Raw genomic sequence first — 12500 nt, 5'->3', positions numbered from 1 at the left:
ATGAATATTTAGGTGTCTGTCAATATTGGCTTTTTTCTTTCTTGCTCAAATTCACTTAGCCTGTTTCATGCACTAAACTTTCTGAATCATGTTAGCTTTACTGTACACTTAAATACATTTATGTAGAAAACTCACAGTTTTCCTCCCAAGAATCTTGTATTTTTAGAAGATAATTGTGTATCTGTCATCTGTCAGTTATTCTTTTAGATCTATTCTGTTCCCATTGTATTTTTCAATCATTATCTTGGTTGGTGAATGACCAAAAACAGAAAATAAATCTACTTTTTTTTTAATTATTCTTCTTTTATGAGTTCTATCTATGGTTCCTGTATATATAAATATCTTTTTTAAATTTTGTTCCTTTTTTATTGCCATATAAGAAATCTAAGTTGATCTGGTGTCTGGATAAGTCCCATTTGACATTTTTTCATATTTTGTAAGTGTTGTCTCGTGTAATATAATTTTTTCCATCAGAAAAAGAAAGTATCTATCAAAGAAAATGTGCCTGACTACCCAATCCCTGGGCTACAATGGATCACTGCAGGCCTGTGCTTAGGGTCTCAGGGACTAGTTTCTCTCACGTTAAACAAGAAATTGAAAAATGAAATTGGTGATTCAGGGACTCCAAAATCTGGCCAAGTGTGTAATGAAAGTGATATAATGTTAATGTTCTCATTCCCCCAGAAGTGATATTTTCAAATTGCAGCCAAAGTATTGTAAAATTACTTCACATTTTCCTCCTCTACTATTTATTATTTATTAAGCTCTTATTAAACAATACATGTTTAAAATGAATGGTCCATTTTTCCTTTTAAACTGATGATTTAAACCAAAGTTTCCCAAACTTACTTGACTTATGGTTTTCATTTCAGATAAAGAATGACTCAGTGTCCCTCTCACCACCTCAGAAATGGGACAAATAAGGCCAGCAGTAGGGAACAGCGGTAGGGAGTTTGCCTTGCATGCAGCCGACCCAGGAAGGACCTGGGTTTGATTCCTAGCATTCCATATGGTCTCCTGAGCCAGGAGTAATTTCTGAGCACAGATCCAGGAATAACCCCTTAGCATCACTGGACGTGGTCCCAAAACCAAAAGAAACAAAAAAAGAATTGGAACAAATAGAAATTACTCCCCAATTACACCTGAACCTACCATTGTAGCTCCTAGGTCATTTCAGTCTCCAGATAATAGCTTTCCCCATTTTGGGGAAGACTGACTTAAATTTAGGATGTTTATAAATATAGTACCCATCATAAGTATATGTACCCACTTATAAGTATATTCTCCGTCTTATAATTTTCTTAGTGACATTTTCTAACTTATTGCACTAACCCAGTAAATATATATCACACAAAATATGTGTTTTTATTATGAGTAAGGCTGCTAATAAATAGCAGGCTGTTAATGGGTTTTGAGGGATTCAAAAGTTTAGTGTAAATTTTGTTTATTTTAAAGAAGCCATCACCTCTAATTTCTGCATTATTAAGACAGAGTCAACTGGGGCCGGAGAGGTGGTGCTGGAGGTAAGGCGTCTGCCTTGCAAGCGCTAGCCAAGGAAGGACCGCGGTTCGATCCCCCGGCGTCCGATATGGTCCCCCCAAGCCAGGGGCAATTTCTGAGTGCTTAGCCAGGGGTAACCCCCGAGCATCAAATGGGTGTGACCCCCCAAAAAAAAGCCAAAAAACCAAACCAAAGGAAAACAAAAATAAGAGTCAACTGTAGTTTCTGCATGTGTAAGGCACTAATATTATTAGCAAATATTAAACCAAAAATTACTATCCTTAATAGAAAGGTAGATAAACAAGAGACCATGTGTAATAAACATGATATTAAGACTGCACAAAAGGAGAAAGTCTGCCTCTCTGGAAAGTGTCAGAGATGGCCACCTAGATGAGTAACAAGGACTATTGGCACTGGTCTCTCCACAAGAGGATCTAACTCAGCTTCAACTGCTATTAGCATAAGAGAACACGTCCAGTATTATCTTTTATTTTATTTTTAAATTTATATAGGTGCCATGGTTTATAATACTGTTAATGATAGGATTTTATGTATAACACCATCCAGTACCACACTCTTTTTTTTTTTTTTTTTTTTTTTTTTTTTTACCACTCAGACTGCATCCTCTCCATCTACCCCTTCCAAAAGAAGGGAAGAACGATCATCAATAGCAAAAGGCAGCCGCAGAAGCGACACTTAGAGCCAGCTTTGCGCTCAGGAGAGGACACTCTGGCTCCTCCTTGCAGTACCACACTCTTTTCTCAAAGTATCCACGTCCATCCACAATTATCACTGTGAAACTCCTTCCTATCTTAGTACCTTCTATACCTACTTACTCCTCTGAAGTTAGCTTTCTACTGGAAATAAATTCTCAGTTTCTATTTCCTTGAGTTTTTGTTTTTCCCCTACGTTGTTTCTTTATACTGATATGAGAGAGATAATTCTCTGTTCCTTTCCTTCTGGATTACTTTACTCAACATTACTTTCTCCAAATTTATCCACATAGCAGTAATTTGTATGACTTCATATTCTCTTAAAGCCAATTACTATTCTGTTGTGTATATGTACCATACTATCTTTAGTCATCTAATATTAGATGTTTAGATGGTTTCCTGATTTCATCTATTGTGAATAGTGCTAAAATTATTATAGGAGTGCAAATGTCTTTTCTGATTAGAGTTTATTCTCCTCTTTTAAACTGACATGGTAAATAAGCCATGCAGAAACAAGTTACAAAAAAATAGTGCTTACCCAAAGTGAGTAAGTGTACATTTGGTTAAATGGTTAAATTGTATGATGAAGAATTTAGACATTTAAGGATGAGTACAATGTACTGGGGACAAATTTATAAATTCTATATACCTGAAAGATATATAATATTATAATCAGTGTTATTTAATATAATGTATTTTTAAATGAACTGATTTAGAGAAGCTTCTTAATATATGCAGGTTACACATGAAGTCCCCCTTTCTTGTGATGCCTTTTTTTTCTTTTGGTGTGCAAAAATTAAAGTCACAACTTCATATATATGAAGTATGCATTTTACCACTGAGTCACATTCTCTTAATTAATCTACTTTTCAACAATAAGTCACTATGTTTAAAATATTTTTGATCTATAAAAATTCTATTACATTCACCTGAGGGTCAGTCTTTATTCCAATACCATACTGTTTAATGACTACTGCTTTCCAGTACAATTCAAAGCTAGGGAAAGTGATGCCTCCACTAATCTTTTGCCTAAGAATTGCTATAGCTATTTGTGAGCATTTACTATTGTTCCAAACAAATTTCAGTGTTGGAGTATTCGACCTACTTCTTTGAAAATCTTCATGGGTATTTTTTATAGCAATTACATTAAATCTGTACAATGCCTTGGAAAGTATTGTCATTTAGTAATATTAATCCTACCAGCCCATGATCCAGTTATATATTTCCATTTTCCTGTTTTCTCTTTTACTTTTCGAAGCAGTGTCTTGTAGTTTTATTTCACATCTTTACTTAATTTGACTCCCAGGTACTTGATTTTCTGTGACACAATTGTGAATGGGACTTTTAAAAATGTCTGTTTTTTTCTCTTTCATTATTTGTGTATAAAAACAATGGATTTCTGTGTGTTAATTTTGTAACCTGTCATTTTACAAATCTATGGTTTCTAGAAGCTTTTTGGTAGAGCCTTTAGTATTTTATAAATATTTTATTATGTTTTATGCAAACAGCAAGAGCTCAACTTCCTTTCCTTTCTAGATGCTCTTGATATATTTTTCATACCTGATTGCTGTGTCAAGTACTTCCAGTACTATATTGAAAATAAGTGGTGAGAGGAGGCAACTTCATCTTGTGCCAGATCTTAGAAGAAAGTCTTTTAGTTTTTTCATTGACTATAATATTTGCCATGAGCTTGTGGTAAATAGTCTTGACTTTATTGAGAAAAGTTATTTCCATTCTCATCATGTTGAGAATTTTTATCGTGAATTTCTCTGTTTATGTGTCTAAGTTGGCTTCTTTTGTTTTCCTGTAGGTGGCACTGTGGTTTTATAATAGAAAGTCTTCGTACAGCCTTGTATGAAAGGCTGCTCTTGATCCCTGTGTTTCTAATGGGTGACTAGCAGGAGAACAAAACCTAAAACATTCATAATACTACCTATGCACAACATATGCATTCAGGTTTTCTATATCTGGATCATGGCCATCTCCCTTACGAATTCAATTTCAGAAAGGAAATAGCTTACAGCTATTAGTCTCTACCCCAGAATTCAGGTTTTAGTCTTACTGTTGAAATTCTGCCAACACAATCATTTACCCTCTTTAGGAAATTTGCTCACTGTGAATACAGTCTCTCTCCTCTCTGGGCAGGGTTAAGTCTGGTCTACTGACAGCAACGATGAATGCTGAAATCACCACCACAATGCAGATTTCTTTTGTGCACCAAATCTTATTCCCATGCACTGCAATAACTAGATTTCAGATATGTAAATAGACGAATGTATGCTTGCTAGAGGCTGTTCAAGCATATCTCTGGAAGTCTCTCACAATGACCTTTCTTTCTTTTTCTTTCTTCCTTCTTTCTTTTCTCTTTTGTCCCTCTTTTACCTCTATTTCCATCTATTTAGATTTTTTATTTATTCTTAATTGGTTGATTTTTTGTTACTGTTAATTTGTATTAGTCTTTGTAAATTTGGGGTAGTAATCCCATTAGACAAATATACAAATACTTCTCTCATTTAGTTTGATTGACTTTTCTTGATGCAACTATTTTTTTTTTGTGGTGGTGATTTTAAATTTGACATGGTGCTATCAATATACTTTAGACTTTCTTTCCCTGGTTATTGAAATTCAATTCCCCAAAATAATTTTGAAAGTCAATATCAAAAATGTGTTGCTTATGTTTTTCTCTAGCTATTTTATGGCTTCACTATTTATATTAAATATTTTCATCTATTTTGTTATTTAAATGGTGGGGATGAGGAATTTAGGCTACATCAGAAGTGACCAGTGGCTATTCCTTAGCAGGTCTATGCCTGGCAGTCTTCCTGGACATATATGTTGTGCAGGAATGCAGGGCCACCTGCATTCAAGGAATGTGTCTTACCTTTTTACTTTGTCTCCAGTGTTCCCAATGGTAGACTCAATTCACACCATTACATCACTAAAGAAGTAGGGTTCCCTGGGTGGCTTATGTGAAGTGGGGACAAGAGAGGAGGAAGACTCAAGTAGAAAATTTACTTTCTTTCTTTGGTTATTTCCCCTATCGCACAAGGGAGTGCTTGGGAAATTCAAACTAATGAATGTCTACAATCAGCCCATGCATGGCACAAACAGTTGTGTCCTGCCAGCCTCATGAGACAACTTTCAATCTGTGCCTGAAGTCCATTTGTTCTGCCAAGTGTGGGAAATGATTCCTGCATCTGATTTCCCAGGGAGTGATGGACTCAGGCTAGAGGGAAGAATTGTTCTTTGCAGGAAATAAAAGTCAAGTCTTAAATCTTACCCATTCTTTTTGAGTCTGTAGCCTTTTCTTACAGAAAATATTTTCAGGATGAGACAGTGAAGCAAAACAAGTACTTTGTTGAAAAAATGTAAGGGGAGAGGTGTGTGTGTATATATATATATATATATATATATATTAATATCTTTATTTAAACACCTTGATTACAAACATGATTGTGGTTGGGTTTCAGTCATGTAAAGAACACCCCCCTTTACCAGTTCAACATTCCCATCACCAATGTCCCAAATCTCCCGCCTCCCCACCCCACCGCTCTAGACAGGCTTTCTACTTCCCTCATCCATTCACATTGTTATGATAGTTCTCAATGTAGTTATTTCTCTAACTGCACTCACCACTCTGATTCATTTTGCTCAGCATAATACTCCTCATTTCTATCCCTATATTAACAAATTTCATGACTTCATTTTTTATAATGTCTTTATTTAAACACCGTGATTACAAACATGATTGTAGTTTGGTTTCAGTCATACAAAGAACATCCCCCTTCACCAGTGCAACATTCCCACCATCAATGCTGCCTATCTCCCTTCTCCCCCACCCACACCTGTATTCGAGACAAACATTCTACTTCCCCTATTCATTAACATTGTCATGGTAGTTGTTAGTGTAGTTATTTTTCTAACTGCACTCATCACTCACCACTCTGTGGTATACTTCAGATCGTCAGCCAGTCCCCCTGGCCTTCATCTCTAGGGATTATAAAAATAATGTCTTTTATTTTTTTTAATCCATAAATCAGTGACATTATTCCATGTCTCTCTCCCTTCAGCTTATTTCACTCAATATAATAGTTTTCAAGTATATCCAAGTGTAGGAAAATTTCATAGCTTCATCTCTCCTGAAAGCTGCATAACATTCCATTGTGTATATCAGTGCTTTTCAAACTTTTTGGACAAAGACACACTTTTGTTTATGAAAAAACAAACAAATAAACCATGAGGCACATCACCATTAGAAAATGTTAAAAAAATTTAACTCTGTGCCTATATTGACTATATATAAAATAATTCTCTTAAATAGGAATCAAATAAACACAAAGAAATTATTTTACAATTACTTTATTATAATAAAGTAATAAATAGACCAATCATTGGTCTATTTGTGAGCTAAAGCTGCATGTTATGGATAAAATTGGAATTTTTGCCATGGCACACCAGACAATATCTCACAGCACACTAGTGTGCCATGCATGGCACAGTGGTTGAAAACGCTGGTGCGTATGTATGTACCACAGTTTCTTTTTTTTTTTTACTTCCCCCCATGTACCACAGTTTCTTTAGCCATTCATTTGTTGAAGGGCATCTCAGTTGTTTCTGTCCTGAGTTGGACGCATGCAAAACAAACACACTACAGGTGCTGCAGTATTGCACTGGCCCCTCAATTTCCAGTTCTTTGAGCAATCTCCATATTATTTTCTATAAAGGATGGACTAGACAGCATTTCCACCCTCTCTCTCCATTTCTTTGTGAGTTTTGTTAGTGGTTTATCAATATTGTTTATTTTTCAAAGAATCAACTTCTGCTTTTATTGATCTTTTGAATATTATTTTTATTTCCACTTCATTGCTTTCTGCTCCAAGTTTTTGTTATTTCCTTTTGACTGCCTATTTTTGGTTCCTTTCGTTGATCATTCATATTTCTTCTCTCAACTCCTTATCTGAGAGGTTAACTAGATATTTGGCTTTTCTGGGGTCATCAGAACTGCCCCTCATTCTCTATGCATGGATTTGGCCTGTGTTGTGTTCCTATCATCTCCCTTGTAGTGTGTTTTTTTGTACTTGTAATTGTAGAGTATGTTGGCTAGAAGATGCATGTGGCTGCAAAACGAAGTAGAGCAGCCACACTCCTCTGATACCACCCTTGTTGGCTGGTACAGCCTACCTGGTTTGGAAGCTTTGATGGGAGAAGTTTGCTTCCTCAGCAGCGTCACACAGGGAATCTGGAAGCCAAGAATAGAGGAATGCAGATGCTCTTCAAAATCACCCAGTGTGAATCTTGTACCACCCTTTTGTGCTGGGACAGCCTACATGGCTGGGGAGCCTTGATAGGATTAAGTTCACTGGAATTTTTCTTCCTCAGCTGCCTCAGCAGGGAATCGGGAAGCCAAGAATGGAGGTATATAGGGGCTCTTTAAAGGCACCTGGCAGGAGTCTGGCACCATCCTTGCTGTTGGGACAGCCTATCTGGACAGGGAGCCTTGTTGCGATTAAGTTTGCTGTGTTCTTCTTCAGCAGCCCCATGCACGGAATCAGGAAGCCCATGATTTCATTTTTCCCAAACAGTTGCATAGTGTACATGAACCACAATTTCTTTATCCACTCATTTGTTCTTGGGCACATGGGTTGTTTCTGTTTCTGCTATTGGGAATAGTGCTGCAATGAACAAAAGAGTGCAGAGAGCTTTCCTGCTGTTTTTGTGTCCTATGATATAGTCATAGAAGTGGCATCCTGGGGTCATACGGAGGCTCAATTTTTAGTTTGTTTGTTTGTTTGTTTGTTTTTAGGAATATATTGTTTTTCAAAAAGGCTGACCAATCTGCATTCTCACCAGCAGTAAATGAGAATCCCTTTTTACCTGCAGCTACACCAGCACTCATTCTTGTGGTGATGTGTGCTAGTTTCTGTAATGTGAGTTATCTCATTGTTATTTTGATTTGTGTACTCCCTGATAATTAATGATACATAGCATTGTTTTTTGTTTTTTGGGTCACACCCAGCAGCACTCAGGGGTTACTCTTGGCTCTATGCTCAGAAATAGCTCCTGGAAGGCTCAGGGGACCATATGGGATGCCGGGATTCAAATCACTGACCTTCTGCATGCAAGGCAAATGCCTTACCTCCATGCTATCTCTCCAGCCCCTACATAGCATTTTCTATGTGTCTTGTAGCCATCTGTATTTCTTCTTTGCAGAAATGTCTATTCATATCTTCTCATTTTGCATGCAGTTAAATGTCTTTTCTTGTTTAGTTCTACCAGTACCCTTGATATCAGATGTGTGCCCTCCGTATCAGATGTGTATCAGATGAATAACTTCTCTGATTCCATAGGCATACTTTGTATCCTAGTCACCATATCTTATGAGGTGCAGAAGCTTCTCGATTTAATGTATTCTTATTTGCTTATATTTGCTTTCATTTGCTTGTATAGTAGTTCTTCATCCTTGAAGATACCTATAGCTTCAATGTAATGAAATGTTTTGTGTACATTTCACCTTATAAATACTTTATCCTTTCAGGTCTGATATTGAGGTCTTTAATCCATTTGGTTTGACTTTTGTGCAACAGGTTAAAGATAGGTTTGAGTTCATTTTTTTTGCTGAAAGTTTACCAGTTTCCCCAACACCACTTGTTGAAGAGACTTTCCTTGCTCCATTTTGTATTTTTGACTCTTTATCAAAGATTGATTGTATATCTGTGTCAGATAAGAAGATATCCAAGAAGTAAACAAGTTTAAATAGAGAGCTGATAGTCCAAGAGGAGGTACAGATATGAGCTGAAAGCTTTGAATGTAAATTACCAGAAAGGCAGGAGCCCACAGGTAATGCCCTAAGGGCTGGAATCCTGTATATTGTCTTTTATTTGTCAACTTTCCTGGAAGAAGAAAATCTTCAGAGATTTTATCGTAGTTTTCTCTTTTCTCACATATTCCTTATGAAATGTAAACAACCCCTCCCTCCTTAGCTTAGGTAGGAATTTGTCATCCACTCTTCTTCCTATGATTGATTATTTCTGAACAATAAATATTCTATGTGGAGGAAAGTCAGTGCTCTCTGTCTATGAGGCAGTTAGCCCCCTCACCTCATGCTGTTTCTCTAAAGTCTGTATTTTTTACTTAATCCTCAAGGTGGCCTTGCTTCAGGCCCATTCACCTGGAGCTGGACATCAGTATTACTATATTCAAGTCTATTTTATTTTATCTGAGGGTCTGTCTTTTATTAAATACGATGCTGATTTAATTACTATCATTTTATATTATAGTTCAAAGTTAGGGAAAGTGATGTCTTTCATCTTCTTTTTTCCCAAGGACTGTTTATTATTTATTTGTCGAGGTTTATTGTTCTATATGAATTTCAGAAGTGTTTGATCTATTTTTTTTTGAAATATTTCATAAGTATTCTTTTTTTGGGGGGGCCACACCCAGCAGCACTCAGAGGTTACTCCTGGCTCTGCACTCAAAAATCACTCCTGACAGGCTTGGAGGACCATATATAAGATGGCAGGAATCGAATCTGGGTCTCTCCCAGGTCAGCCACATGCAAGGCAAATGCCCTACTGCTATGCTATCTCTCCAGCTTCTTCATAGGTATTCTTAGAGGAATTGCACTAAATATGTAAAATGTTTTGAGGATTATTGCCATTTTAATTATTTTAACTCTTTCAAATTATTATTAGGATATGTGTTTCCATTTCCTTGTGTCCTTTTTTAATTCTTGAAGGAAGTTTTTGTAATTTTTTTGCTTTTTTTTATCTCTACTTGAATTGTTTTTGAAGTATTTAAATTTCTGAGACTCAATTGTAAATGGGATTTTTAAAAATATCTCTTTCTTCTATTTCATTATTTGTATATAAAAAAACTCACAAGAGAGAGGGAGAGGGGAGCAAAATGCCTGCCCAAGAAGCAGGCAGGGGAGGTGGAAAGAGAATAGGGGAGAGGCTCTTGATGTTTGTGGCAGGAAATACACACTGTTGAAGGTTGTTGTGCATTATGTGTCTGTACTCAATTATGAGCAATTTTTATTATAGGGAAAGAAAAACCCTGTAGTATGAACAACCTTGTAACCATGATATTTAAATAAAAAAGAAAATTATTGTACTGGAGAATAAAGTTCTAGCCCAATTTGCCTAACATGACACGGGTTCAATTTGTAGCATCCCATATGGTCATCTGAGCCCACCAAAAGTAATCCCTGGGCACAGAATCAGGAGTAAACATTCAGCACCCCTGGGATGGCCAAAATAATAAAAAAGAAAGAAAACAAAACTTAATCTCTTGGGCTCTCTCAAGTCCCATGTCATTGCCAGCATGTCACAAAGTTCCAGTTCCAGTCAACAACCTTGGTGGAAGCCATACTTTGAGATATATGGCCAATCTCAGAGTAACTGAAGCTTAAGTCAAGCCAATATGACATATTCAGGATTTAGGACCTACCTGTAACATTTGAAGTTTGAAGTTCCTTGGTCTAATAGATGTGAACTCCTTTCTTTCAGTAAAACTTCTCATTTTACTGTATCTAAGCAAGAAAGGAAAATAATTGCCACAAATTACTTATTGCATCAGGGGAACTATGGCTAGGCTATAGAATCTAACCCTCAGTTGATGCCATTCTCCATTATCCCTGATTAATAGGTATAATAACAAAATATCCCCCCAAGAAATACACATAAAGAAACACACATATATCCCCTTAATTTGTTATAATCAAAAGTATGTCAGCATCGGAAGACTATTTAACAATATTGTCCCTATGTCCCCAAGAAATAAGCATAAAGAAATACATATATTCCCCCCTATGTCTGCTGATCAAGTTCAAGGCAACATTCTTCCCCCCAAAAAACACATAACTCCTTTTTTCTGTGTGATCAAGTCCATGGTAGGTTGATTTTGGAGAATTTCTTCAGCTAATGACCTAATCTGTTGGCTGAGAACAGTCAAGGAGGCAATGGAAGTATCAGTGATTTCCTCCAGCTGCTGGGCAGAGTCAGAAGCCAAATCAGTTTCTGAGCCAGGGTCCCACTTGAAAAGCTGATCAATGTGATCAGTATTGTCACATGTGGCAACCCACAGTGACATGTGAGAGGGTGATGGGAGCGCACCAGATGTAAATGACAGCCCTCTTATTCTGGAACTCCAAGGCATAAGGGGTCTTGAGCTGCAGGCATTAAGGGGTTTATTAGAGACAGCAACAAATCAAGGATAGGGGAGCATAGGGAAACAATAGGAGGAAGGAGAGGAAGAGGAAGGAGAAGGAGAGAGGGATGAGAGATGTTAAATGACAGGTGAGGAGGAAGTGGGAATGACTCGGCTTAGGTATAACACAGACAGACATAAGAATTGACAACAAGCATAAAGATAGGGGCCAGAGAGATAGCATGGAGGTAGAGCGTTTGCCTTGCATACAGAAGGTCGATGGTTTGAATCCTGGCATCCCATATGGTCCCCCGAGGCTGCCAGGAATGATTTCTGAGCATAGAGCCAGGAGTAACCCCTGAGCTCTTCTGGGTGTGACCCCAAAACCAAAAAACAAACAAATGAACATAAAGATAGCCACCACATATTCACATATGCACACACATACACAGTCAATTGATCAATTTGCTCCAGCTGTTATTCTGACCCATCTAGTGTGGAAGGGATGAAATTTATGTGGAGTTGAGAAAGGAAAGGTCAGTTCCCCAAGCAAAATTTTCTCTGTTGGCTGACCAGAACTTTGTCCCATGATTTCCAAACTCACACAACTGATTCCAGCCTGTATTAGGTGGAACTGGGTCAAAACTCTTACTAATATAAAGCTGCCAAGTATGGTCTAGTATGTCAAGTGAAGACAGTAAGAAGTTACCTCGTTCTCTGAGGGACAGAGATAATATTCTCTTTTACATGAGGAAAGGCTGCCTCAAAAGCCTCTGCCAGAGTGATAGTAAAGAAATGTTAAGTTCCTGTAACTTAATTTCTAGGAATCACTGCCAGTGAGGGTAGATTTGGCTGTAAAAACATCATAGGTTAAATTGTGCATACACCATTCTTAAACCAATCCGCTTTTTCCATACCCTTGTCTTTATCCATAGCATAAAGTTTTTTCCCCATAGACTTCTCTTAACAAAAACATTAGAACATTTCTGCAGATAGTCCATTGTAACAGTACACTCCTTTCTTTTAAAAACAAAACAATTTATTAAGGTCTAAAAGAAAGAAAATCTCTGATAAGCTAGTGTGACCCCCAAACTAATACTGCCCCCAAACAAACAAAAAATAGATCCTGTGCTAATTTTA

The 12500-nt window shown here is 37.0% G+C and overlaps 1 pseudogene; it reads right to left on the bottom strand.

Moving 5' to 3' along the window:
• Positions 1 to 2107: 2107 nt before the first annotated feature.
• Positions 2108 to 2304, bottom strand: LOC126031515 (uncharacterized; annotated as a pseudogene).
• Between the last annotated feature and the right edge of the window lie 10196 nt (positions 2305 to 12500).

Source organism: Suncus etruscus, chromosome 15, assembly GCF_024139225.1.
Source record: "Suncus etruscus isolate mSunEtr1 chromosome 15, mSunEtr1.pri.cur, whole genome shotgun sequence".
NCBI lineage: Eukaryota > Metazoa > Chordata > Mammalia > Eulipotyphla > Soricidae > Suncus > Suncus etruscus.
The sequence above is the reverse complement of the archived record's forward strand: the minus strand, read 5'-3'. Positions and strand labels throughout refer to the sequence as shown.